Here is a 25,273-nt window from a genome sequence, read left to right on the forward strand (position 1 = left end):
GACTTCAGACCGGGCTCCGGTTTGGCCTCACTAAGCCCAAAGGCCCTCAGCGGGCCGGCAGGAGACCCCACTGGAACGGGTGGTCTTCAGCCACCACGACCCAGGGTAAAAGCCGACTCAAACCACAGCAAATTCCCGCCCGGGCACCTGGCACCTGGCATTTCCACAGCCAGCGGGTTGCCGGCTGGCCTGCTGGCCTTCCAGGAAACGTTCAAGCCCCTGCCTGCCTGCTCCAAACAAGCAGCATCCTCACGCCTGCAAAACAAGTCCCCCTCGTTGGAGCCCCCAACACTGCGGCTGCACGAGGGCCAGGGAGCCTCACGCGGGACGGCCCTAAGGGAATTCTGACTGTGCATGAGTCGACCCCATCCCATTCAACCTCTGACCCCTTCCCTTTGGCCCCCTGACACCACAGACGATCTCACAGAGAGGACAAACGCTTCCTCCACGAAGACAAGACAAACAAGCAAACGAGGACACAGCTCCCACACAAGGAGACGTGGTCCTCCTCCACGCTAGACGTCTGTCCCCGGGGCAGGGCGCCTAGGATCGCAGCACTCTCGGTCTCGGCCACGCCCACAGGCTTCCACAAAGGAATCCCAACCCCTGCCAGGAGGATGTCAGCCACCCGGCCCAGGAAAAGCAAACTCTCCTGGAGTAACGCTTTCACCTTGGAAGCTCCGTGCCCGAGGGGGCAAAGGGGCAGACAGAACGTTCGCCTAAGCAATGTGGAGCAGAGGTGGCTGGCGGGCAGTCGTGGGCCTCTCGATCTCTTCAAGGCACCAGGAAGAGAACCACTGAGCGCCACTCCTCAGGAAGTGAGATGCCACCTACCGTAAAGGTCCTCTACCTCAGCGCATCCTCACGGACCCCGAAGCCTTCCCTGGCAGGCACCAGGCGGCAGCCCCCTTAGGGCCCAACGGCACCCCTGGCAAGCCCACGGCAGAGGCTGGAACACAACCAGGCGGTACAGCCTATGGAAGCCCGTGGAATCACGCTACGACCGGTCCTCTCCGTGCCCTACCCTCCCTGTCCACCGCGTCAGCCACCACAGTGTCTTGATCTCAGTGCTGGGTCCACATCGCAGCCGATCTTGGGCCCCCTTTGTGTCGACCGGGTGACGAGGTGCAATACAAGAGCTGCCAACGGCAGCACTGGGGCCTAGTTCCTCGGACCCCGCCCCCAAACCCACGGGCCGATCAAACCTCCTCACCGAGCAGCAAGGCAAGAACAGCTACTGCTACTTGCCTGGCCGAAACAGGGGCTCCGACCAGAAACCAGGGAAGAGTCTGCCGTTCGCCTTCGAGACACAGACCCCCGGGGCTACGTCTCAAGCCAGAACCTGGCCAACACATACTCCCTGCCGGGAACTCCCTGGGCCTGTGGCAACGCCACCCTCTCCGACTCTACAACTGGGATGCCACCGGGCCGCCACGCCAGCAGCGGCTGGCCATTCGACCAAGCCCCTCCGATTCGTGAACGCCCAACTAAAGCGGTCAAACTACTGATGCAAAGACGGGAGACCCTAGGATGCTGACGCCCTGGTGGTGGCTGCACGAGCGTGATCAACGAGAAGCTGTCCCTCACTCCTGTCAACCTTGGGGAAGACAAGGTGCTGGACCTCAGTTTCGATGAGAACGACGGTAGTGAGTTCTCACTCATTGTGTTCAGATTTCCAAGGAATGCATTTGAGGGAGTCATCATCGATCCGAGCACCTTCTGGGCAGCTGGAAGTTGTCACAAGGGAGGCTGGGTGGCGCAGCGGGTGAGCCCATCACCTCAGAGGCCGCCAGCAGCCTGGAGAATCCAGGATCCAAGCCAACGAGCAAGGGGAACTCTCCATCCACCCTTAGAGCGTGACCCCGCATGCCCCTGGGGACACGCGGACAAGAAGCCTCCAAGGCCGCTCCACGAATCCTAAAGCCAACGGCATCAGCTGGGTGCAAAGGAATTCTTACCGTCCTAAGCGATCCACGGGGCCGGCGCGCACCGTAAGCCACGCCTCTTCCGGGATTCCCTCGCATCTCCGCTCAACGGAGGACAGGCAGCTCTTCTCTTCCTGGTCGACGGCAAGCTTTGCACGGAGATTCCACCTGAGAAGTGCAGACAAATCACATGGCTGCTTGAGAAACGTAGCCAGGGTCTTAGGGAACAAGATCCAGGCCAAGGATTCCCCCGGGGCAAGCCCTGCATCTTCCTGCCCTCTACCTCTTTCCCTCAGCCACGACGGAAGGCGTGTGTGTGTGACACCACCAGGGCGGGACGGTGTGCAGCTAGGTGCGTGTGCGTGTCTTCGGGTGCGGAGGCCGAAGCCCCTGAAAAGGCTCGTCTTCCGCACAGACCCCCTGGCCTCAAGCCCTGCCACACGACGGCGGAGGACCGGTGACTTCCCAAGAAACGACGCCAACTTTGACCGCTACTGGTCAGGCGGCTGACCTCTAGGGAAGGCTGCTCCACTAGGCCCCAGACTCCCTCTGTCACAGCCACTCCTTCTGACCAACGGAAAACGAGACGCTAGCAGGCACACGCTCCGCCCGATTGCGGATGCTAAGGCTAGCTGGACCTTGGGTCCCCGCAAGCCGCCCCACGTGAACCGCACTTGAGGCGAACGCAGTGGCCACCGCCGTAACTAAACCGCCGACTCGAGGGCCTCCACCACGGGGACACGGGCTATAGGGAAGAAGCAGCCCATCTCAATCTGAAGTGGCCCCGCCACTTCAGGCCAGGTACCTCTTCGACCTAACTAATACGAAATGCCCACCGCGGGCCAGCAGGAAACCCGCCGGGAGGTGGAGGTCTACGGCCACCATGACCCACGCTAAAACCCGACTGAACCTCGAGCAAATTCCCATCCAGGGCCCTGGCATTTCCACAGCCGGCCGCTCTTTGGAACCTGGCCTTCCGGGAATCGGTCAACACACGGCTGCCCCGTCCAAAGCAGCACCCCCGGGCCTTCAAAACAAGTCCCCCAAGAGGTGCCTGGAACACTACACACACATCGGGGAGAAGTGAGCCTCAGGGAGGTCAGCCATGCAGGAATTTTGACTTTGCCTAACTCGACCCACCAGCTTCAACCGTTGACGCCTTCTTCGACACCTCTTACACCACAAACGACCTCCCATGGCTCAAAGGCTGGCTTCACCCAGGAAGACGAGAGCAAGACTTAAACTAGGACACGCACTCCACGCAAGGAGACGTGGACGTTTCCCAAGCTACACGTCTCTCCGGGGCAGTGCGCCTCGGGTCACAGCAACAGCCCCCGTCTCTGGCACGCCCACGGGCTTCCACAGATACGGCTAAAGTCCTCCGAGGGGGAATGATCCAACTGTGCCAGGAAAAGTGGACCAGCCTGGAGGTACACTTTCTCCTTGCAAACTCCGTGCCCAAGATCAGAGGGCAGAGGATCAGAGACAACGTTCGCCTAAGGACTCCATGAGCAGCGGTGGCCGGCCCGCAGTCCCGAGCCAGTGGCCCTCTTCAAGGGACCAGGAAGGGAACCATTTGGCGCCACCACTCTGGAACAGACATGCCACCCACCACAAGGGTCACCTACCACAGTGCATACACACGGGCCCGCAAGCCTTCTCTGGTACGCACCAAGTGGCAGCCCCGTCAGAGCCAGGAGACATCCCTGACAAGCCCATGACGGCACTTGGAACACAACGAGACAGTCCGTCCCCTGGAAGCCCATGGCATCACACTAGGACCTGTCCTCTCTGTGCCCTTCCCCCCACCGTACAAGCCATCAGCCGGCACAGCGTCTTGACACAAGCGTGAGGTGCACAGCACAGTCCACCTTTGGGCGCCTTTGTGAGGATCCGGCGAGTGGGTCACGCAGAGGAACTCCACCTGCAGGACCGCAGCCTTAGCCTGAACTCTGCCGCCTGCCCCAAACCCCGACGGACGCTCCGGTTGCCTCACCAAGCCAAAAGGCAGTGAAGGGGTAATGGCTCCCTGTCTGGCCTGGGCCTCTAATCAGAAACCACGGGGACTTCTGCTGTTCAGCTCTGAGACGCAGACCCCCGAGGGGTTTCGTCTGAAGCGGGAACCAGGCCCACGCAGACACAACGCCGTGAGCTCACGGGGCCTATGCCAGCGCCGACACCTAACCCTAGGATGCGAGCTGGCAGCCATGCCGTGCGAGAGCCAGGCCATTCACCCAGGACCTCCGATTGACGGACGCCCAACGAATGCGGAGAAGGGAACGAGCCCCAAGGCGAGAGGCTCTCACACGCTGACGCCCTGGGCTGGTGTTTGGACGAGTGTGACCAAGGGGAAGCTGTCCCTCACTCCTGCCGTCCCTGGGGAAGACAACGTGCTGGACCTCAGTTTCGATGAGAACGACGGTAGTGAGTTCTCACTCATTTTGTTCAGATTTTCCAAGGAATGCATATGAGGGAGTCATCATCGATCCGAGCACATTCTGGGAACCCGGAACAAGTCAGAGGACAGGCTGGCCGGCTCAGCGGGTGAGCCCATCGCCTCCGAGTCCGCCAGCAGCCTGGAGAATCCAGAGCCAAGCCACCGAGCGAGAGGAACAGTCGATCCACCCTTAGAGCACGAGCCCGCATGCCACTGGGGACACGCGGACAGACAGCCTCTAAGGCAGGTCCACGAGAGCCCAGGGCCAAAGGCAGAACTGGCGACAACGTAAGGCTTACCGTCCTGAGCCACCCACGGGCACCGTGCGCATCCTGGGCCACACTACTTCCGCCGTTCCCTCGCACCTCGGCTCATCAAAGGACACGAAGGTCTTCTCTCTCTGTGGCCGGCAGCGAGCTTCGCACGGCACTTGCCCCTGACAAGGGTAGAGACATCACACGCCTGCTTGAGAAACGTACCCAGGGGGTCAGATAACAAGATCCAGGCCAGAGTTTCCCCCGGGGTCACCTGCCATCTGCTTGTCCTCTACCTCTATCCCTTACGGGTGACCGAAGGCGTGTGTGACACCACGAGTGGAGGCAGGTATGCAGGACTGGGCGTGCGCGCGTGCGCCCGTGCGTGTGTGTTCGTGTGCGGAGACCTCGGCACCTGAAAAAGCATGCCGTCCGCACAGACGCCTGGCCTCGTGCCCCACCACCCGATGCAGGAGACCGGTGACTTCCAAAGCGGGAACGCCAACTTTGACCTCTGGAGGCTGCTCAAATTGGCCACGAGCTCCCTCTCTGAGAACCACTCCTTCTGAGCAAAGGGCACCGAGAAGCTACAGACAGCCTCGCGCCGACCGTGGATGTGATGTCAACGTGGACATCGTGTCCCCACAAGCCGCCTCAGGTGAACCGCACGTGACGGAAATGCGGCTGCCAGCAGAGCAAAATGACTGACAGGAAAGCTGGCCGCACGGGGACACGGGCAGCAGAACACAAGCAGCCCGTCTTCAACTGAAGTGGCCAAACGACTTCAGACCGGGCTCCGGTTTGGCCTCACTAAGCCCAAAGGCCCTCAGCGGGCCGGCAGGAGACCCCACTGGAACGGGTGGTCTTCAGCCACCACGACCCAGGGTAAAAGCCGACTCAAACCACAGCAAATTCCCGCCCGGGCACCTGGCACCTGGCATTTCCACAGCCAGCGGGTTGCCGGCTGGCCTGCTGGCCTTCCAGGAAACGTTCAAGCCCCTGCCTGCCTGCTCCAAACAAGCAGCATCCTCACGCCTGCAAAACAAGTCCCCCTCGTTGGAGCCCCCAACACTGCGGCTGCACGAGGGCCAGGGAGCCTCACGCGGGACGGCCCTAAGGGAATTCTGACTGTGCATGAGTCGACCCCATCCCATTCAACCTCTGACCCCTTCCCTTTGGCCCCCTGACACCACAGACGATCTCACAGAGAGGACAAACGCTTCCTCCACGAAGACAAGACAAACAAGCAAACGAGGACACAGCTCCCACACAAGGAGACGTGGTCCTCCTCCACGCTAGACGTCTGTCCCCGGGGCAGGGCGCCTAGGATCGCAGCACTCTCGGTCTCGGCCACGCCCACAGGCTTCCACAAAGGAATCCCAACCCCTGCCAGGAGGATGTCAGCCACCCGGCCCAGGAAAAGCAAACTCTCCTGGAGTAACGCTTTCACCTTGGAAGCTCCGTGCCCGAGGGGGCAAAGGGGCAGACAGAACGTTCGCCTAAGCAATGTGGAGCAGAGGTGGCTGGCGGGCAGTCGTGGGCCTCTCGATCTCTTCAAGGCACCAGGAAGAGAACCACTGAGCGCCACTCCTCAGGAAGTGAGATGCCACCTACCGTAAAGGTCCTCTACCTCAGCGCATCCTCACGGACCCCGAAGCCTTCCCTGGCAGGCACCAGGCGGCAGCCCCCTTAGGGCCCAACGGCACCCCTGGCAAGCCCACGGCAGAGGCTGGAACACAACCAGGCGGTACAGCCTATGGAAGCCCGTGGAATCACGCTACGACCGGTCCTCTCCGTGCCCTACCCTCCCTGTCCACCGCGTCAGCCACCACAGTGTCTTGATCTCAGTGCTGGGTCCACATCGCAGCCGATCTTGGGCCCCCTTTGTGTCGACCGGGTGACGAGGTGCAATACAAGAGCTGCCAACGGCAGCACTGGGGCCTAGTTCCTCGGACCCCGCCCCCAAACCCACGGGCCGATCAAACCTCCTCACCGAGCAGCAAGGCAAGAACAGCTACTGCTACTTGCCTGGCCGAAACAGGGGCTCCGACCAGAAACCAGGGAAGAGTCTGCCGTTCGCCTTCGAGACACAGACCCCCGGGGCTACGTCTCAAGCCAGAACCTGGCCAACACATACTCCCTGCCGGGAACTCCCTGGGCCTGTGGCAACGCCACCCTCTCCGACTCTACAACTGGGATGCCACCGGGCCGCCACGCCAGCAGCAGCTGGCCATTCGACCAAGCCCCTCCGATTCGTGAACGCCCAACTAAAGCGGTCAAACTACTGATGCAAAGACGGGAGACCCTAGGATGCTGACGCCCTGGTGGTGGCTGCACGAGCGTGATCAACGAGAAGCTGTCCCTCACTCCTGTCAACCTTGGGGAAGACAAGGTGCTGGACCTCAGTTTCGATGAGAACGACGGTAGTGAGTTCTCACTCATTGTGTTCAGATTTCCAAGGAATGCATTTGAGGGAGTCATCATCGATCCGAGCACCTTCTGGGCAGCTGGAAGTTGTCACAAGGGAGGCTGGGTGGCGCAGCGGGTGAGCCCATCACCTCAGAGGCCGCCAGCAGCCTGGAGAATCCAGGATCCAAGCCAACGAGCAAGGGGAACTCTCCATCCACCCTTAGAGCGTGACCCCGCATGCCCCTGGGGACACGCGGACAAGAAGCCTCCAAGGCCGCTCCACGAATCCTAAAGCCAACGGCATCAGCTGGGTGCAAAGGAATTCTTACCGTCCTAAGCGATCCACGGGGCCGGCGCGCACCGTAAGCCACGCCTCTTCCGGGATTCCCTCGCATCTCCGCTCAACGGAGGACAGGCAGCTCTTCTCTTCCTGGTCGACGGCAAGCTTTGCACGGAGATTCCACCTGAGAAGTGCAGACAAATCACATGGCTGCTTGAGAAACGTAGCCAGGGTCTTAGGGAACAAGATCCAGGCCAAGGATTCCCCCGGGGCAAGCCCTGCATCTTCCTGCCCTCTACCTCTTTCCCTCAGCCACGACGGAAGGCGTGTGTGTGTGACACCACCAGGGCGGGACGGTGTGCAGCTAGGTGCGTGTGCGTGTCTTCGGGTGCGGAGGCCGAAGCCCCTGAAAAGGCTCGTCTTCCGCACAGACCCCCTGGCCTCAAGCCCTGCCACACGACGGCGGAGGACCGGTGACTTCCCAAGAAACGACGCCAACTTTGACCGCTACTGGTCAGGCGGCTGACCTCTAGGGAAGGCTGCTCCACTAGGCCCCAGACTCCCTCTGTCACAGCCACTCCTTCTGACCAACGGAAAACGAGACGCTAGCAGGCACACGCTCCGCCCGATTGCGGATGCTAAGGCTAGCTGGACCTTGGGTCCCCGCAAGCCGCCCCACGTGAACCGCACTTGAGGCGAACGCAGTGGCCACCGCCGTAACTAAACCGCCGACTCGAGGGCCTCCACCACGGGGACACGGGCTATAGGGAAGAAGCAGCCCATCTCAATCTGAAGTGGCCCCGCCACTTCAGGCCAGGTACCTCTTCGACCTAACTAATACGAAATGCCCACCACGGGCCAGCAGGAAACCCGCCGGGAGGTGGAGGTCTACGGCCACCATGACCCACGCTAAAACCCGACTGAACCTCGAGCAAATTCCCATCCAGGGCCCTGGCATTTCCACAGCCGGCCGCTCTTTGGAACCTGGCCTTCCGGGAATCGGTCAACACACGGCTGCCCCGTCCAAAGCAGCACCCCCGGGCCTTCAAAACAAGTCCCCCAAGAGGTGCCTGGAACACTACACACACATCGGGGAGAAGTGAGCCTCAGGGAGGTCAGCCATGCAGGAATTTTGACTTTGCCTAACTCGACCCACCAGCTTCAACCGTTGACGCCTTCTTCGACACCTCTTACACCACAAACGACCTCCCATGGCTCAAAGGCTGGCTTCACCCAGGAAGACGAGAGCAAGACTTAAACTAGGACACGCACTCCACGCAAGGAGACGTGGACGTTTCCCAAGCTACACGTCTCTCCGGGGCAGTGCGCCTCGGGTCACAGCAACAGCCCCCGTCTCTGGCACGCCCACGGGCTTCCACAGATACGGCTAAAGTCCTCCGAGGGGGAATGATCCAACTGTGCCAGGAAAAGTGGACCAGCCTGGAGGTACACTTTCTCCTTGCAAACTCCGTGCCCAAGATCAGAGGGCAGAGGATCAGAGACAACGTTCGCCTAAGGACTCCATGAGCAGCGGTGGCCGGCCCGCAGTCCCGAGCCAGTGGCCCTCTTCAAGGGACCAGGAAGGGAACCATTTGGCGCCACCACTCTGGAACAGACATGCCACCCACCACAAGGGTCACCTACCACAGTGCATACACACGGGCCCGCAAGCCTTCTCTGGTACGCACCAAGTGGCAGCCCCGTCAGAGCCAGGAGACATCCCTGACAAGCCCATGACGGCACTTGGAACACAACGAGACAGTCCGTCCCCTGGAAGCCCATGGCATCACACTAGGACCTGTCCTCTCTGTGCCCTTCCCCCCACCGTACAAGCCATCAGCCGGCACAGCGTCTTGACACAAGCGTGAGGTGCACAGCACAGTCCACCTTTGGGCGCCTTTGTGAGGATCGGGCGAGTGGGTCACGCAGAGGAACTCCACCTGCAGGACCGCAGCCTTAGCCTGAACTCTGCCGCCTGCCCCAAACCCCGACGGACGCTCCGGTTGCCTCACCAAGCCAAAAGGCAGTGAAGGGGTAATGGCTCCCTGTCTGGCCTGGGCCTCTAATCAGAAACCACGGGGACTTCTGCTGTTCAGCTCTGAGACGCAGACCCCCGAGGGGTTTCGTCTGAAGCGGGAACCAGGCCCACGCAGACACAACGCCGTGAGCTCACGGGGCCTATGCCAGCGCCGACACCTAACCCTAGGATGCGAGCTGGCAGCCACGCCGTGCGAGAGCCAGGCCATTCACCCAGGACCTCCGATTGACGGACGCCCAACGAATGCGGAGAAGGGAACGAGCCCCAAGGCGAGAGGCTCTCACACGCTGACGCCCTGGGCTGGTGTTTGGACGAGTGTGACCAAGGGGAAGCTGTCCCTCACTCCTGCCGTCCCTGGGGAAGACAACGTGCTGGACCTCAGTTTCGATGAGAACGACGGTAGTGAGTTCTCACTCATTTTGTTCAGATTTTCCAAGGAATGCATATGAGGGAGTCATCATCGATCCGAGCACATTCTGGGAACCCGGAACAAGTCAGAGGACAGGCTGGCCGGCTCAGCGGGTGAGCCCATCGCCTCCGAGTCCGCCAGCAGCCTGGAGAATCCAGAGCCAAGCCACCGAGCGAGAGGAACAGTCGATCCACCCTTAGAGCACGAGCCCGCATGCCACTGGGGACACGCGGACAGACAGCCTCTAAGGCAGGTCCACGAGAGCCCAGGGCCAAAGGCAGAACTGGCGACAACGTAAGGCTTACCGTCCTGAGCCACCCACGGGCACCGTGCGCATCCTGGGCCACACTACTTCCGCCGTTCCCTCGCACCTCGGCTCATCAAAGGACACGAAGGTCTTCTCTCTCTGTGGCCGGCAGCGAGCTTCGCACGGCACTTGCCCCTGACAAGGGTAGAGACATCACACGCCTGCTTGAGAAACGTACCCAGGGGGTCAGATAACAAGATCCAGGCCAGAGTTTCCCCCGGGGTCACCTGCCATCTGCTTGTCCTCTACCTCTATCCCTTACGGGTGACCGAAGGCGTGTGTGACACCACGAGTGGAGGCAGGTATGCAGGACTGGGCGTGCGCGCGTGCGCCCGTGCGTGTGTGTTCGTGTGCGGAGACCTCGGCACCTGAAAAAGCATGCCGTCCGCACAGACGCCTGGCCTCGTGCCCCACCACCCGATGCAGGAGACCGGTGACTTCCAAAGCGGGAACGCCAACTTTGACCTCTGGAGGCTGCTCAAATTGGCCACGAGCTCCCTCTCTGAGAACCACTCCTTCTGAGCAAAGGGCACCGAGAAGCTACAGACAGCCTCGCGCCGACCGTGGATGTGATGTCAACGTGGACATCGTGTCCCCACGAGCCGCCTCAGGTGAACCGCACGTGACGGAAATGCGGCTGCCAGCAGAGCAAAATGACTGACAGGAAAGCTGGCCGCACGGGGACACGGGCAGCAGAACACAAGCAGCCCGTCTTCAACTGAAGTGGCCAAACGACTTCAGACCGGGCTCCGGTTTGGCCTCACTAAGCCCAAAGGCCCTCAGCGGGCCGGCAGGAGACCCCACTGGAACGGGTGGTCTTCAGCCACCACGACCCAGGGTAAAAGCCGACTCAAACCACAGCAAATTCCCGCCCGGGCACCTGGCACCTGGCATTTCCACAGCCAGCGGGTTGCCGGCTGGCCTGCTGGCCTTCCAGGAAACGTTCAAGCCCCTGCCTGCCTGCTCCAAACAAGCAGCATCCTCACGCCTGCAAAACAAGTCCCCCTCGTTGGAGCCCCCAACACTGCGGCTGCACGAGGGCCAGGGAGCCTCACGCGGGACGGCCCTAAGGGAATTCTGACTGTGCATGAGTCGACCCCATCCCATTCAACCTCTGACCCCTTCCCTTTGGCCCCCTGACACCACAGACGATCTCACAGAGAGGACAAACGCTTCCTCCACGAAGACAAGACAAACAAGCAAACGAGGACACAGCTCCCACACAAGGAGACGTGGTCCTCCTCCACGCTAGACGTCTGTCCCCGGGGCAGGGCGCCTAGGATCGCAGCACTCTCGGTCTCGGCCACGCCCACAGGCTTCCACAAAGGAATCCCAACCCCTGCCAGGAGGATGTCAGCCACCCGGCCCAGGAAAAGCAAACTCTCCTGGAGTAACGCTTTCACCTTGGAAGCTCCGTGCCCGAGGGGGCAAAGGGGCAGACAGAACGTTCGCCTAAGCAATGTGGAGCAGAGGTGGCTGGCGGGCAGTCGTGGGCCTCTCGATCTCTTCAAGGCACCAGGAAGAGAACCACTGAGCGCCACTCCTCAGGAAGTGAGATGCCACCTACCGTAAAGGTCCTCTACCTCAGCGCATCCTCACGGACCCCGAAGCCTTCCCTGGCAGGCACCAGGCGGCAGCCCCCTTAGGGCCCAACGGCACCCCTGGCAAGCCCACGGCAGAGGCTGGAACACAACCAGGCGGTACAGCCTATGGAAGCCCGTGGAATCACGCTACGACCGGTCCTCTCCGTGCCCTACCCTCCCTGTCCACCGCGTCAGCCACCACAGTGTCTTGATCTCAGTGCTGGGTCCACATCGCAGCCGATCTTGGGCCCCCTTTGTGTCGACCGGGTGACGAGGTGCAATACAAGAGCTGCCAACGGCAGCACTGGGGCCTAGTTCCTCGGACCCCGCCCCCAAACCCACGGGCCGATCAAACCTCCTCACCGAGCAGCAAGGCAAGAACAGCTACTGCTACTTGCCTGGCCGAAACAGGGGCTCCGACCAGAAACCAGGGAAGAGTCTGCCGTTCGCCTTCGAGACACAGACCCCCGGGGCTACGTCTCAAGCCAGAACCTGGCCAACACATACTCCCTGCCGGGAACTCCCTGGGCCTGTGGCAACGCCACCCTCTCCGACTCTACAACTGGGATGCCACCGGGCCGCCACGCCAGCAGCGGCTGGCCATTCGACCAAGCCCCTCCGATTCGTGAACGCCCAACTAAAGCGGTCAAACTACTGATGCAAAGACGGGAGACCCTAGGATGCTGACGCCCTGGTGGTGGCTGCACGAGCGTGATCAACGAGAAGCTGTCCCTCACTCCTGTCAACCTTGGGGAAGACAAGGTGCTGGACCTCAGTTTCGATGAGAACGACGGTAGTGAGTTCTCACTCATTGTGTTCAGATTTCCAAGGAATGCATTTGAGGGAGTCATCATCGATCCGAGCACCTTCTGGGCAGCTGGAAGTTGTCACAAGGGAGGCTGGGTGGCGCAGCGGGTGAGCCCATCACCTCAGAGGCCGCCAGCAGCCTGGAGAATCCAGGATCCAAGCCAACGAGCAAGGGGAACTCTCCATCCACCCTTAGAGCGTGACCCCGCATGCCCCTGGGGACACGCGGACAAGAAGCCTCCAAGGCCGCTCCACGAATCCTAAAGCCAACGGCATCAGCTGGGTGCAAAGGAATTCTTACCGTCCTAAGCGATCCACGGGGCCGGCGCGCACCGTAAGCCACGCCTCTTCCGGGATTCCCTCGCATCTCCGCTCAACGGAGGACAGGCAGCTCTTCTCTTCCTGGTCGACGGCAAGCTTTGCACGGAGATTCCACCTGAGAAGTGCAGACAAATCACATGGCTGCTTGAGAAACGTAGCCAGGGTCTTAGGGAACAAGATCCAGGCCAAGGATTCCCCCGGGGCAAGCCCTGCATCTTCCTGCCCTCTACCTCTTTCCCTCAGCCACGACGGAAGGCGTGTGTGTGTGACACCACCAGGGCGGGACGGTGTGCAGCTAGGTGCGTGTGCGTGTCTTCGGGTGCGGAGGCCGAAGCCCCTGAAAAGGCTCGTCTTCCGCACAGACCCCCTGGCCTCAAGCCCTGCCACACGACGGCGGAGGACCGGTGACTTCCCAAGAAACGACGCCAACTTTGACCCCTACTGGTCAGGCGGCTGACCTCTAGGGAAGGCTGCTCCACTAGGCCCCAGACTCCCTCTGTCACAGCCACTCCTTCTGACCAACGGAAAACGAGACGCTAGCAGGCACACGCTCCGCCCGATTGCGGATGCTAAGGCTAGCTGGACCTTGGGTCCCCGCAAGCCGCCCCACGTGAACCGCACTTGAGGCGAACGCAGTGGCCACCGCCGTAACTAAACCGCCGACTCGAGGGCCTCCACCACGGGGACACGGGCTATAGGGAAGAAGCAGCCCATCTCAATCTGAAGTGGCCCCGCCACTTCAGGCCAGGTACCTCTTCGACCTAACTAATACGAAATGCCCACCGCGGGCCAGCAGGAAACCCGCCGGGAGGTGGAGGTCTACGGCCACCATGACCCACGCTAAAACCCGACTGAACCTCGAGCAAATTCCCATCCAGGGCCCTGGCATTTCCACAGCCGGCCGCTCTTTGGAACCTGGCCTTCCGGGAATCGGTCAACACACGGCTGCCCCGTCCAAAGCAGCACCCCCGGGCCTTCAAAACAAGTCCCCCAAGAGGTGCCTGGAACACTACACACACATCGGGGAGAAGTGAGCCTCAGGGAGGTCAGCCATGCAGGAATTTTGACTTTGCCTAACTCGACCCACCAGCTTCAACCGTTGACGCCTTCTTCGACACCTCTTACACCACAAACGACCTCCCATGGCTCAAAGGCTGGCTTCACCCAGGAAGACGAGAGCAAGACTTAAACTAGGACACGCACTCCACGCAAGGAGACGTGGACGTTTCCCAAGCTACACGTCTCTCCGGGGCAGTGCGCCTCGGGTCACAGCAACAGCCCCCGTCTCTGGCACGCCCACGGGCTTCCACAGATACGGCTAAAGTCCTCCGAGGGGGAATGATCCAACTGTGCCAGGAAAAGTGGACCAGCCTGGAGGTACACTTTCTCCTTGCAAACTCCGTGCCCAAGATCAGAGGGCAGAGGATCAGAGACAACGTTCGCCTAAGGACTCCATGAGCAGCGGTGGCCGGCCCGCAGTCCCGAGCCAGTGGCCCTCTTCAAGGGACCAGGAAGGGAACCATTTGGCGCCACCACTCTGGAACAGACATGCCACCCACCACAAGGGTCACCTACCACAGTGCATACACACGGGCCCGCAAGCCTTCTCTGGTACGCACCAAGTGGCAGCCCCGTCAGAGCCAGGAGACATCCCTGACAAGCCCATGACGGCACTTGGAACACAACGAGACAGTCCGTCCCCTGGAAGCCCATGGCATCACACTAGGACCTGTCCTCTCTGTGCCCTTCCCCCCACCGTACAAGCCATCAGCCGGCACAGTGTCTTGACACAAGCGTGAGGTGCACAGCACAGTCCACCTTTGGGCGCCTTTGTGAGGATCCGGCGAGTGGGTCACGCAGAGGAACTCCACCTGCAGGACCGCAGCCTTAGCCTGAACTCTGCCGCCTGCCCCAAACCCCGACGGACGCTCCGGTTGCCTCACCAAGCCAAAAGGCAGTGAAGGGGTAATGGCTCCCTGTCTGGCCTGGGCCTCTAATCAGAAACCACGGGGACTTCTGCTGTTCAGCTCTGAGACGCAGACCCCCGAGGGGTTTCGTCTGAAGCGGGAACCAGGCCCACGCAGACACAACGCCGTGAGCTCACGGGGCCTACGCCAGCGCCGACACCTAACCCTAGGATGCGAGCTGGCAGCCACGCCGTGCGAGAGCCAGGCCATTCACCCAGGACCTCCGATTGACGGACGCCCAACGAATGCGGAGAAGGGAACGAGCCCCAAGGCGAGAGGCTCTCACACGCTGACGCCCTGGGCTGGTGTTTGGACGAGTGTGACCAAGGGGAAGCTGTCCCTCACTCCTGCCGTCCCTGGGGAAGACAACGTGCTGGACCTCAGTTTCGATGAGAACGACGGTAGTGAGTTCTCACTCATTTTGTTCAGATTTTCCAAGGAATGCATATGAGGGAGTCATCATCGATCCGAGCACATTCTGGGAACCTGGAACAAGTCAGAGGACAGGCTGGCCGGCTCAGCGGGTGAGCCCATCGCCTCCGAGTCCGCCAGCAGCCTGGAGAATCCAGAGCCAAGCCACCGAGCGAGAGGAACAGTCGATCCACCCTTAGAGCACGAGCCCGCATGCCACTGGGGACACGCGGACAGACAGCCTCTAAGGCAGGTCCACGAGAGCCCAGGGCCAAAGGCAGAACTGGCGACAACGTAAGGCTTACCGTCCTGAGCCACCCACGGGCACCGTGCGCATCCTGGGCCACACTACTTCCGCCGTTCCCTCGCACCTCGGCTCATCAAAGGACACGAAGGTCTTCTCTCTCTGTGGCCGGCAGCGAGCTTCGCACGGCACTTGCCCCTGACAAGGGTAGAGACATCACACGCCTGCTTGAGAAACGTACCCAGGGGGTCAGATAACAAGATCCAGGCCAGAGTTTCCCCCGGGGTCACCTGCCATCTGCTTGTCCTCTACCTCTATCCCTTACGGGTGACCGAAGGCGTGTGTGACACCACGAGTGGAGGCAGGTATGCAGGACTGGGCGTGCGCGCGTGCGCCCGTGCGTGTGTGTTCGTGTGCGGAGACCTCGGCACTTGAAAAAGCATGCCGTCCGCACAGACGCCTGGCCTCGTGCCCCACCACCCGATGCAGGAGACCGGTGACTTCCAAAGCGGGAACGCCAACTTTGACCTCTGGAGGCTGCTCAAATTGGCCACGAGCTCCCTCTCTGAGAACCACTCCTTCTGAGCAAAGGGCACCGAGAAGCTACAGACAGCCTCGCGCCGACCGTGGATGTGATGTCAACGTGGACATCGTGTCCCCACGAGCCGCCTCAGGTGAACCGCACGTGACGGAAATGCGGCTGCCAGCAGAGCAAAATGACTGACAGGAAAGCTGGCCGCACGGGGACACGGGCAGCAGAACACAAGCAGCCCGTCTTCAACTGAAGTGGCCAAACGACTTCAGACCGGGCTCCGGTTTGGCCTCACTAAGCCCAAAGGCCCTCAGCGGGCCGGCAGGAGACCCCACTGGAACGGGTGGTCTTCAGCCACCACGACCCAGGGTAAAACCCGACTCAAACCACAGCAAATTCCCGCCCGGGCACCTGGCACCTGGCATTTCCACAGCCAGCGGGTTGCCGGCTGGCCTGCTGGCCTTCCAGGAAACGTTCAAGCCCCTGCCTGCCTGCTCCAAACAAGCAGCATCCTCACGCCTGCAAAACAAGTCCCCCTCGTTGGAGCCCCCAACACTGCGGCTGCACGAGGGCCAGGGAGCCTCACGCGGGACGGCCCTAAGGGAATTCTGACTGTGCATGAGTCGACCCCATCCCATTCAACCTCTGACCCCTTCCCTTTGGCCCCCTGACACCACAGACGATCTCACAGAGAGGACAAACGCTTCCTCCACGAAGACAAGACAAACAAGCAAACGAGGACACAGCTCCCACACAAGGAGACGTGGTCCTCCTCCACGCTAGACGTCTGTCCCCGGGGCAGGGCGCCTAGGATCGCAGCACTCTCGGTCTCGGCCACGCCCACAGGCTTCCACAAAGGAATCCCAACCCCTGCCAGGAGGATGTCAGCCACCCGGCCCAGGAAAAGCAAACTCTCCTGGAGTAACGCTTTCACCTTGGAAGCTCCGTGCCCGAGGGGGCAAAGGGGCAGACAGAACGTTCGCCTAAGCAATGTGGAGCAGAGGTGGCTGGCGGGCAGTCGTGGGCCTCTCGATCTCTTCAAGGCACCAGGAAGAGAACCACTGAGCGCCACTCCTCAGGAAGTGAGATGCCACCTACCGTAAAGGTCCTCTACCTCAGCGCATCCTCACGGACCCCGAAGCCTTCCCTGGCAGGCACCAGGCGGCAGCCCCCTTAGGGCCCAACGGCACCCCTGGCAAGCCCACGGCAGAGGCTGGAACACAACCAGGCGGTACAGCCTATGGAAGCCCGTGGAATCACGCTACGACCGGTCCTCTCCGTGCCCTACCCTCCCTGTCCACCGCGTCAGCCACCACAGTGTCTTGATCTCAGTGCTGGGTCCACATCGCAGCCGATCTTGGGCCCCCTTTGTGTCGACCGGGTGACGAGGTGCAATACAAGAGCTGCCAACGGCAGCACTGGGGCCTAGTTCCTCGGACCCCGCCCCCCAAACCCACGGGCCGATCAAACCTCCTCACCGAGCAGCAAGGCAAGAACAGCTACTGCTACTTGCCTGGCCGAAACAGGGGCTCCGACCAGAAACCAGGGAAGAGTCTGCCGTTCGCCTTCGAGACACAGACCCCCGGGGCTACGTCTCAAGCCAGAACCTGGCCAACACATACTCCCTGCCGGGAACTCCCTGGGCCTGTGGCAACGCCACCCTCTCCGACTCTACAACTGGGATGCCACCGGGCCGCCACGCCAGCAGCGGCTGGCCATTCGACCAAGCCCCTCCGATTCGTGAACGCCCAACTAAAGGGTCAAACTACTGATGCAAAGACGGGAGACCCTAGGACGCTGACGCCCTGGTGGTGGCTGCACGAGCGTGATCAACGAGAAGCTGTCCCTCACTCCTGTCAACCTTGGGGAAGACAAGGTGCTGGACCTCAGTTTCGATGAGAACGACGGTAGTGAGTTCTCACTCATTGTGTTCAGATTTCCAAGGAATGCATTTGAGGGAGTCATCATCGATCCGAGCACCTTCTGGGCAGCTGGAAGTTGTCACAAGGGAGGCTGGGTGGCGCAGCGGGTGAGCCCATCACCTCAGAGGCCGCCAGCAGCCTGGAGAATCCAGGATCCAAGCCAACGAGCAAGGGGAACTCTCCATCCACCCTTAGAGCGTGACCCCGCATGCCCCTGGGGACACGCGGACAAGAAGCCTCCAAGGCCGCTCCACGAATCCTAAAGCCAACGGCATCAGCTGGGCGCAAAGGAATTCTTACCGTCCTAAGCGATCCACGGGGCCGGCGCGCACCGTAAGCCACGCCTCTTCCGGGATTCCCTCGCATCTCCGCTCAACGGAGGACAGGCAGCTCTTCTCTTCCTGGTCGACGGCAAGCTTTGCACGGAGATTCCACCTGAGAAGTGCAGACAAATCACATGGCTGCTTGAGAAACGTAGCCAGGGTCTTAGGGAACAAGATCCAGGCCAAGGATTCCCCCGGGGCAAGCCCTGCATCTTCCTGCCCTCTACCTCTTTCCCTCAGCCACGACGGAAGGCGTGTGTGTGTGACACCACCAGGGCGGGACGGTGTGCAGCTAGGTGCGTGTGCGTGTCTTCGGGTGCGGAGGCCGAAGCCCCTGAAAAGGCTCGTCTTCCGCACAGACCCCCTGGCCTCAAGCCCTGCCACACGACGGCGGAGGACCGGTGACTTCCCAAGAAACGACGCCAACTTTGACCCCTACTGGTCAGGCGGCTGACCTCTAGGGAAGGCTGCTCCACTAGGCCCCAGACTCCCTCTGTCACAGCCACTCCTTCTGACCAACGGAAAACGAGACGCTAGCAGGCACACGCTCCGCCCGATTGCGGATGCTAAGGCTAGCTGGACCTTGGGTCCCCGCAAGCCGCCCCACGTGAACCGCACTTGAGGCGAACGCAGTGGCCACCGCCGTAACTAAACCGCCGACTCGAGGGCCTCCACCACGGGGACACGGGCTATAGGGAAGAAGCAGCCCATCTCAATCTGAAGTGGCCCCGCCACTTCAGGCCAGGTACCTCTTCGACCTAACTAATACGAAATGCCCACCGCGGGCCAGCAGGAAACCCGCCGGGAGGTGGAGGTCTACGGCCACCATGACCCACGCTAAAACCCGACTGAACCTCGAGCAAATTCCCATCCAGGGCCCTGGCATTTCCACAGCCGGCCGCTCTTTGGAACCTGGCCTTCCGGGAATCGGTCAACACACGGCTGCCCCGTCCAAAGCAGCACCCCCGGGCCTTCAAAACAAGTCCCCCAAGAGGTGCCTGGAACACTACACACACATCGGGGAGAAGTGAGCCTCAGGGAGGTCAGCCATGCAGGAATTTTGACTTTGCCTAACTCGACCCACCAGCTTCAACCGTTGACGCCTTCTTCGACACCTCTTACACCACAAACGACCTCCCATGGCTCAAAGGCTGGCTTCACCCAGGAAGACGAGAGCAAGACTTAAACTAGGACACGCACTCCACGCAAGGAGACGTGGACGTTTCCCAAGCTACACGTCTCTCCGGGGCAGTGCGCCTCGGGTCACAGCAACAGCCCCCGTCTCTGGCACGCCCACGGGCTTCCACAGATACGGCTAAAGTCCTCCGAGGGGGAATGATCCAACTGTGCCAGGAAAAGTGGACCAGCCTGGAGGTACACTTTCTCCTTGCAAACTCCGTGCCCAAGATCAGAGGGCAGAGGATCAGAGACAACGTTCGCCTAAGGACTCCATGAGCAGCGGTGGCCGGCCCGCAGTCCCGAGCCAGTGGCCCTCTTCAAGGGACCAGGAAGGGAACCATTTGGCGCCACCACTCTGGAACAGACATGCCACCCACCACAAGGGTCACCTACCACAGTGCATACACACGGGCCCGCAAGCCTTCTCTGGTACGCACCAAGTGGCAGCCCCGTCAGAGCCAGGAGACATCCCTGACAAGCCCATGACGGCACTTGGAACACAACGAGACAGTCCGTCCCCTGGAAGCCCATGGCATCACACTAGGACCTGTCCTCTCTGTGCCCTTCCCCCCACCGTACAAGCCATCAGCCGGCACAGCGTCTTGACACAAGCGTGAGGTGCACAGCACAGTCCACCTTTGGGCGCCTTTGTGAGGATCGGGCGAGTGGGTCACGCAGAGGAACTCCACCTGCAGGACCGCAGCCTTAGCCTGAACTCTGCCGCCTGACCCAAACCCCGACGGACGCTCCGGTTGCCTCACCAAGCCAAAAGGCAGTGAAGGGGTAATGGCTCCCTGTCTGGCCTGGGCCTCTAATCAGAAACCACGGGGACTTCTGCTGTTCAGCTCTGAGACGCAGACCCCCGAGGGGTTTCGTCTGAAGCGGGAACCAGGCCCACGCAGACACAACGCCGTGAGCTCACGGGGCCTACGCCAGCGCCGACACCTAACCCTAGGATGCGAGCTGGCAGCCACGCCGTGCGAGAGCCAGGCCATTCACCCAGGACCTCCGATTGACGGACGCCCAACGAATGCGGAGAAGGGAACGAGCCCCAAGGCGAGAGGCTCTCACACGCTGACGCCCTGGGCTGGTGTTTGGACGAGTGTGACCAAGGGGAAGCTGTCCCTCACTCCTGCCGTCCCTGGGGAAGACAACGTGCTGGACCTCAGTTTCGATGAGAACGACGGTAGTGAGTTCTCACTCATTTTGTTCAGATTTTCCAAGGAATGCATATGAGGGAGTCATCATCGATCCGAGCACATTCTGGGAACCCGGAACAAGTCAGAGGACAGGCTGGCCGGCTCAGCGGGTGAGCCCATCGCCTCCGAGTCCGCCAGCAGCCTGGAGAATCCAGAGCCAAGCCACCGAGCGAGAGGAACAGTCGATCCACCCTTAGAGCACGAGCCCGCATGCCACTGGGGACACGCGGACAGACAGCCTCTAAGGCAGGTCCACGAGAGCCCAGGGCCAAAGGCAGAACTGGCGACAACGTAAGGCTTACCGTCCTGAGCCACCCACGGGCACCGTGCGCATCCTGGGCCACACTACTTCCGCCGTTCCCTCGCACCTCGGCTCATCAAAGGACACGAAGGTCTTCTCTCTCTGTGGCCGGCAGCGAGCTTCGCACGGCACTTGCCCCTGACAAGGGTAGAGACATCACACGCCTGCTTGAGAAACGTACCCAGGGGGTCAGATAACAAGATCCAGGCCAGAGTTTCCCCCGGGGTCACCTGCCATCTGCTTGTCCTCTACCTCTATCCCTTACGGGTGACCGAAGGCGTGTGTGACACCACGAGTGGAGGCAGGTATGCAGGACTGGGCGTGCGCGCGTGCGCCCGTGCGTGTGTGTTCGTGTGCGGAGACCTCGGCACCTGAAAAAGCATGCCGTCCGCACAGACGCCTGGCCTCGTGCCCCACCACCCGATGCAGGAGACCGGTGACTTCCAAAGCGGGAACGCCAACTTTGACCTCTGGAGGCTGCTCAAATTGGCCACGAGCTCCCTCTCTGAGAACCACTCCTTCTGAGCAAAGGGCACCGAGAAGCTACAGACAGCCTCGCGCCGACCGTGGATGTGATGTCAACGTGGACATCGTGTCCCCACGAGCCGCCTCAGGTGAACCGCACGTGACGGAAATGCGGCTGCCAGCAGAGCAAAATGACTGACAGGAAAGCTGGCCGCACGGGGACACGGGCAGCAGAACACAAGCAGCCCGTCTTCAACTGAAGTGGCCAAACGACTTCAGACCGGGCTCCGGTTTGGCCTCACTAAGCCCAAAGGCCCTCAGCGGGCCGGCAGGAGACCCCACTGGAACGGGTGGTCTTCAGCCACCACGACCCAGGGTAAAACCCGACTCAAACCACAGCAAATTCCCGCCCGGGCACCTGGCACCTGGCATTTCCACAGCCAGCGGGTTGCCGGCTGGCCTGCTGGCCTTCCAGGAAACGTTCAAGCCCCTGCCTGCCTGCTCCAAACAAGCAGCATCCTCACGCCTGCAAAACAAGTCCCCCTCGTTGGAGCCCCCAACACTGCGGCTGCACGAGGGCCAGGGAGCCTCACGCGGGACGGCCCTAAGGGAATTCTGACCGTGCATGAGTCGACCCCATCCCATTCAACCTCTGACCCCTTCCCTTTGGCCTCCTGACACCACAGACGATCTCACAGAGAGGACAAACGCTTCCTCCACGAAGACAAGACAAACAAGCAAACGAGGACACAGCTCCCACACAAGGAGACGTGGTCCTCCTCCACGCTAGACGTCTGTCCCCGGGGCAGGGCGCCTAGGATCGCAGCACTCTCGGTCTCGGCCACGCCCACAGGCTTCCACAAAGGAATCCCAACCCCTGCCAGGAGGATGTCAGCCACCCGGCCCAGGAAAAGCAAACTCTCCTGGAGTAACGCTTTCACCTTGGAAGCTCCGTGCCCGAGGGGGCAAAGGGGCAGACAGAACGTTCGCCTAAGCAATGTGGAGCAGAGGTGGCTGGCGGGCAGTCGTGGGCCTCTCGATCTCTTCAAGGCACCAGGAAGAGAACCACTGAGCGCCACTCCTCAGGAAGTGAGATGCCACCTACCGTAAAGGTCCTCTACCTCAGCGCATCCTCACGGACCCCGAAGCCTTCCCTGGCAGGCACCAGGCGGCAGCCCCCTTAGGGCCCAACGGCACCCCTGGCAAGCCCACGGCAGAGGCTGGAACACAACCAGGCGGTACAGCCTATGGAAGCCCGTGGAATCACGCTACGACCGGTCCTCTCCGTGCCCTACCCTCCCTGTCCACCGCGTCAGCCACCACAGTGTCTTGATCTCAGTGCTGGGTCCACATCGCAGCCGATCTTGGGCCCCCTTTGTGTCGACCGGGTGACGAGGTGCAATACAAGAGCTGCCAACGGCAGCACTGGGGCCTAGTTCCTCGGACCCCGCCCCCAAACCCACGGGCCGATCAAACCTCCTCACCGAGCAGCAAGGCAAGAACAGCTACTGCTACTTGCCTGGCCGAAACAGGGGCTCCGACCAGAAACCAGGGAAGAGTCTGCCGTTCGCCTTCGAGACACAGACCCCCGGGGCTACGTCTCAAGCCAGAACCTGGCCAACACATACTCCCTGCCGGGAACTCCCTGGGCCTGTGGCAACGCCACCCTCTCCGACTCTACAACTGGGATGCCACCGGGCCGCCACGCCAGCAGCGGCTGGCCATTCGACCAAGCCCCTCCGATTCGTGAACGCCCAACTAAAGCGGTCAAACTACTGATGCAAAGACGGGAGACCCTAGGACGCTGACGCCCTGGTGGTGGCTGCACGAGCGTGATCAACGAGAAGCTGTCCCTCACTCCTGTCAACCTTGGGGAAGACAAGGTGCTGGACCTCAGTTTCGATGAGAACGACGGTAGTGAGTTCTCACTCATTGTGTTCAGATTTCCAAGGAATGCATTTGAGGGAGTCATCATCGATCCGAGCACCTTCTGGGCAGCTGGAAGTTGTCACAAGGGAGGCTGGGTGGCACAGCGGGTGAGCCCATCACCTCAGAGGCCGCCAGCAGCCTGGAGAATCCAGGATCCAAGCCAACGAGCAAGGGGAACTCTCCATCCACCCTTAGAGCGTGACCCCGCATGCCCCTGGGGACACGCGGACAAGAAGCCTCCAAGGCCGCTCCACGAATCCTAAAGCCAACGGCATCAGCTGGGCGCAAAGGAATTCTTACCGTCCTAAGCGATCCACGGGGCCGGCGCGCACCGTAAGCCACGCCTCTTCCGGGATTCCCTCGCATCTCCGCTCAACGGAGGACAGGCAGCTCTTCTCTTCCTGGTCGACGGCAAGCTTTGCACGGAGATTCCACCTGAGAAGTGCAGACAAATCACATGGCTGCTTGAGAAACGTAGCCAGGGTCTTAGGGAACAAGATCCAGGCCAAGGATTCCCCCGGGGCAAGCCCTGCATCTTCCTGCCCTCTACCTCTTTCCCTCAGCCACGACGGAAGGCGTGTGTGTGTGACACCACCAGGGCGGGACGGTGTGCAGCTAGGTGCGTGTGCGTGTCTTCGGGTGCGGAGGCCGAAGCCCCTGAAAAGGCTCGTCTTCCGCACAGACCCCCTGGCCTCAAGCCCTGCCACACGACGGCGGAGGACCGGTGACTTCCCAAGAAACGACGCCAACTTTGACCCCTACTGGTCAGGCGGCTGACCTCTAGGGAAGGCTGCTCCACTAGGCCCCAGACTCCCTCTGTCACAGCCACTCCTTCTGACCAACGGAAAACGAGACGCTAGCAGGCACACGCTCCGCCCGATTGCGGATGCTAAGGCTAGCTGGACCTTGGGTCCCCGCAAGCCGCCCCACGTGAACCGCACTTGAGGCGAACGCAGTGGCCACCGCCGTAACTAAACCGCCGACTCGAGGGCCTCCACCACGGGGACACGGGCTATAGGGAAGAAGCAGCCCATCTCAATCTGGAGTGGCCCCGCCACTTCAGGCCAGGTACCTCTTCGACCTAACTAATACGAAATGCCCACCGCGGGCCAGCAGGAAACCCGCCGGGAGGTGGAGGTCTACGGCCACCATGACCCACGCTAAAACCCGACTGAACCTCGAGCAAATTCCCATCCAGGGCCCTGGCATTTCCACAGCCGGCCGCTCTTTGGAACCTGGCCTTCCGGGAATCGGTCAACACACGGCTGCCCCGTCCAAAGCAGCACCCCCGGGCCTTCAAAACAAGTCCCCCAAGAGGTGCCTGGAACACTACACACACATCGGGGAGAAGTGAGCCTCAGGGAGGTCAGCCATGCAGGAATTTTGACTTTGCCTAACTCGACCCACCAGCTTCAACCGTTGACGCCTTCTTCGACACCTCTTACACCACAAACGACCTCCCATGGCTCAAAGGCTGGCTTCACCCAGGAAGACGAGAGCAAGACTTAAACTAGGACACGCACTCCACGCAAGGAGACGTGGACGTTTCCCAAGCTACACGTCTCTCCGGGGCAGTGCGCCTCGGGTCACAGCAACAGCCCCCGTCTCTGGCACGCCCACGGGCTTCCACAGATACGGCTAAAGTCCTCCGAGGGGGAATGATCCAACTGTGCCAGGAAAAGTGGACCAGCCTGGAGGTACACTTTCTCCTTGCAAACTCCGTGCCCAAGATCAGAGGGCAGAGGATCAGAGACAACGTTCGCCTAAGGACTCCATGAGCAGCGGTGGCCGGCCCGCAGTCCCGAGCCAGTGGCCCTCTTCAAGGGACCAGGAAGGGAACCATTTGGCGCCACCACTCTGGAACAGACATGCCACCCACCACAAGGGTCACCTACCACAGTGCATACACACGGGCCCGCAAGCCTTCTCTGGTACGCACCAAGTGGCAGCCCCGTCAGAGCCAGGAGACATCCCTGACAAGCCCATGACGGCACTTGGAACACAACGAGACAGTCCGTCCCCTGGAAGCCC

At 61.2% G+C, this 25,273-nt stretch overlaps 9 non-coding genes across 9 annotated transcripts; all 9 read right to left on the reverse strand.

Moving 5' to 3' along the window:
• Nucleotides 1-1,617: 1,617 nt before the first annotated feature.
• LOC131406636 (small nucleolar RNA SNORD116) lies at nt 1,618-1,710 on the reverse strand. Its single transcript, XR_009220269.1, has one exon. It is a non-coding gene; the product is annotated as a small nucleolar RNA SNORD116 (small nucleolar RNA).
• A 2,610-nt stretch (nt 1,711-4,320) lies between these two features.
• LOC131406586 (small nucleolar RNA SNORD116) lies at nt 4,321-4,414 on the reverse strand. The gene has a single exon (XR_009220223.1). It is a non-coding gene; the product is annotated as a small nucleolar RNA SNORD116 (small nucleolar RNA).
• A 2,599-nt stretch (nt 4,415-7,013) lies between these two features.
• Nucleotides 7,014-7,106, reverse strand: LOC131406637 (small nucleolar RNA SNORD116). Its single transcript, XR_009220270.1, has one exon. It is a non-coding gene; the product is annotated as a small nucleolar RNA SNORD116 (small nucleolar RNA).
• Nucleotides 7,107-9,716: 2,610 nt separating this feature from the next.
• On the reverse strand, nt 9,717-9,810 carry LOC131406587 (small nucleolar RNA SNORD116). Its single transcript, XR_009220224.1, has one exon. It is a non-coding gene; the product is annotated as a small nucleolar RNA SNORD116 (small nucleolar RNA).
• Nucleotides 9,811-12,409: 2,599 nt separating this feature from the next.
• On the reverse strand, nt 12,410-12,502 carry LOC131406638 (small nucleolar RNA SNORD116). The gene has a single exon (XR_009220271.1). It is a non-coding gene; the product is annotated as a small nucleolar RNA SNORD116 (small nucleolar RNA).
• A 2,610-nt stretch (nt 12,503-15,112) lies between these two features.
• On the reverse strand, nt 15,113-15,206 carry LOC131406588 (small nucleolar RNA SNORD116). Its single transcript, XR_009220225.1, has one exon. It is a non-coding gene; the product is annotated as a small nucleolar RNA SNORD116 (small nucleolar RNA).
• Nucleotides 15,207-17,805: 2,599 nt separating this feature from the next.
• Nucleotides 17,806-17,898, reverse strand: LOC131406639 (small nucleolar RNA SNORD116). Its single transcript, XR_009220272.1, has one exon. It is a non-coding gene; the product is annotated as a small nucleolar RNA SNORD116 (small nucleolar RNA).
• Nucleotides 17,899-20,508: 2,610 nt separating this feature from the next.
• On the reverse strand, nt 20,509-20,602 carry LOC131406589 (small nucleolar RNA SNORD116). Its single transcript, XR_009220226.1, has one exon. It is a non-coding gene; the product is annotated as a small nucleolar RNA SNORD116 (small nucleolar RNA).
• A 2,599-nt stretch (nt 20,603-23,201) lies between these two features.
• LOC131406640 (small nucleolar RNA SNORD116) lies at nt 23,202-23,294 on the reverse strand. Its single transcript, XR_009220273.1, has one exon. It is a non-coding gene; the product is annotated as a small nucleolar RNA SNORD116 (small nucleolar RNA).
• Nucleotides 23,295-25,273: the final 1,979 nt, after the last annotated feature.

This window comes from Diceros bicornis, chromosome 5, assembly GCF_020826845.1.
Source record: "Diceros bicornis minor isolate mBicDic1 chromosome 5, mDicBic1.mat.cur, whole genome shotgun sequence".
NCBI lineage: Eukaryota > Metazoa > Chordata > Mammalia > Perissodactyla > Rhinocerotidae > Diceros > Diceros bicornis.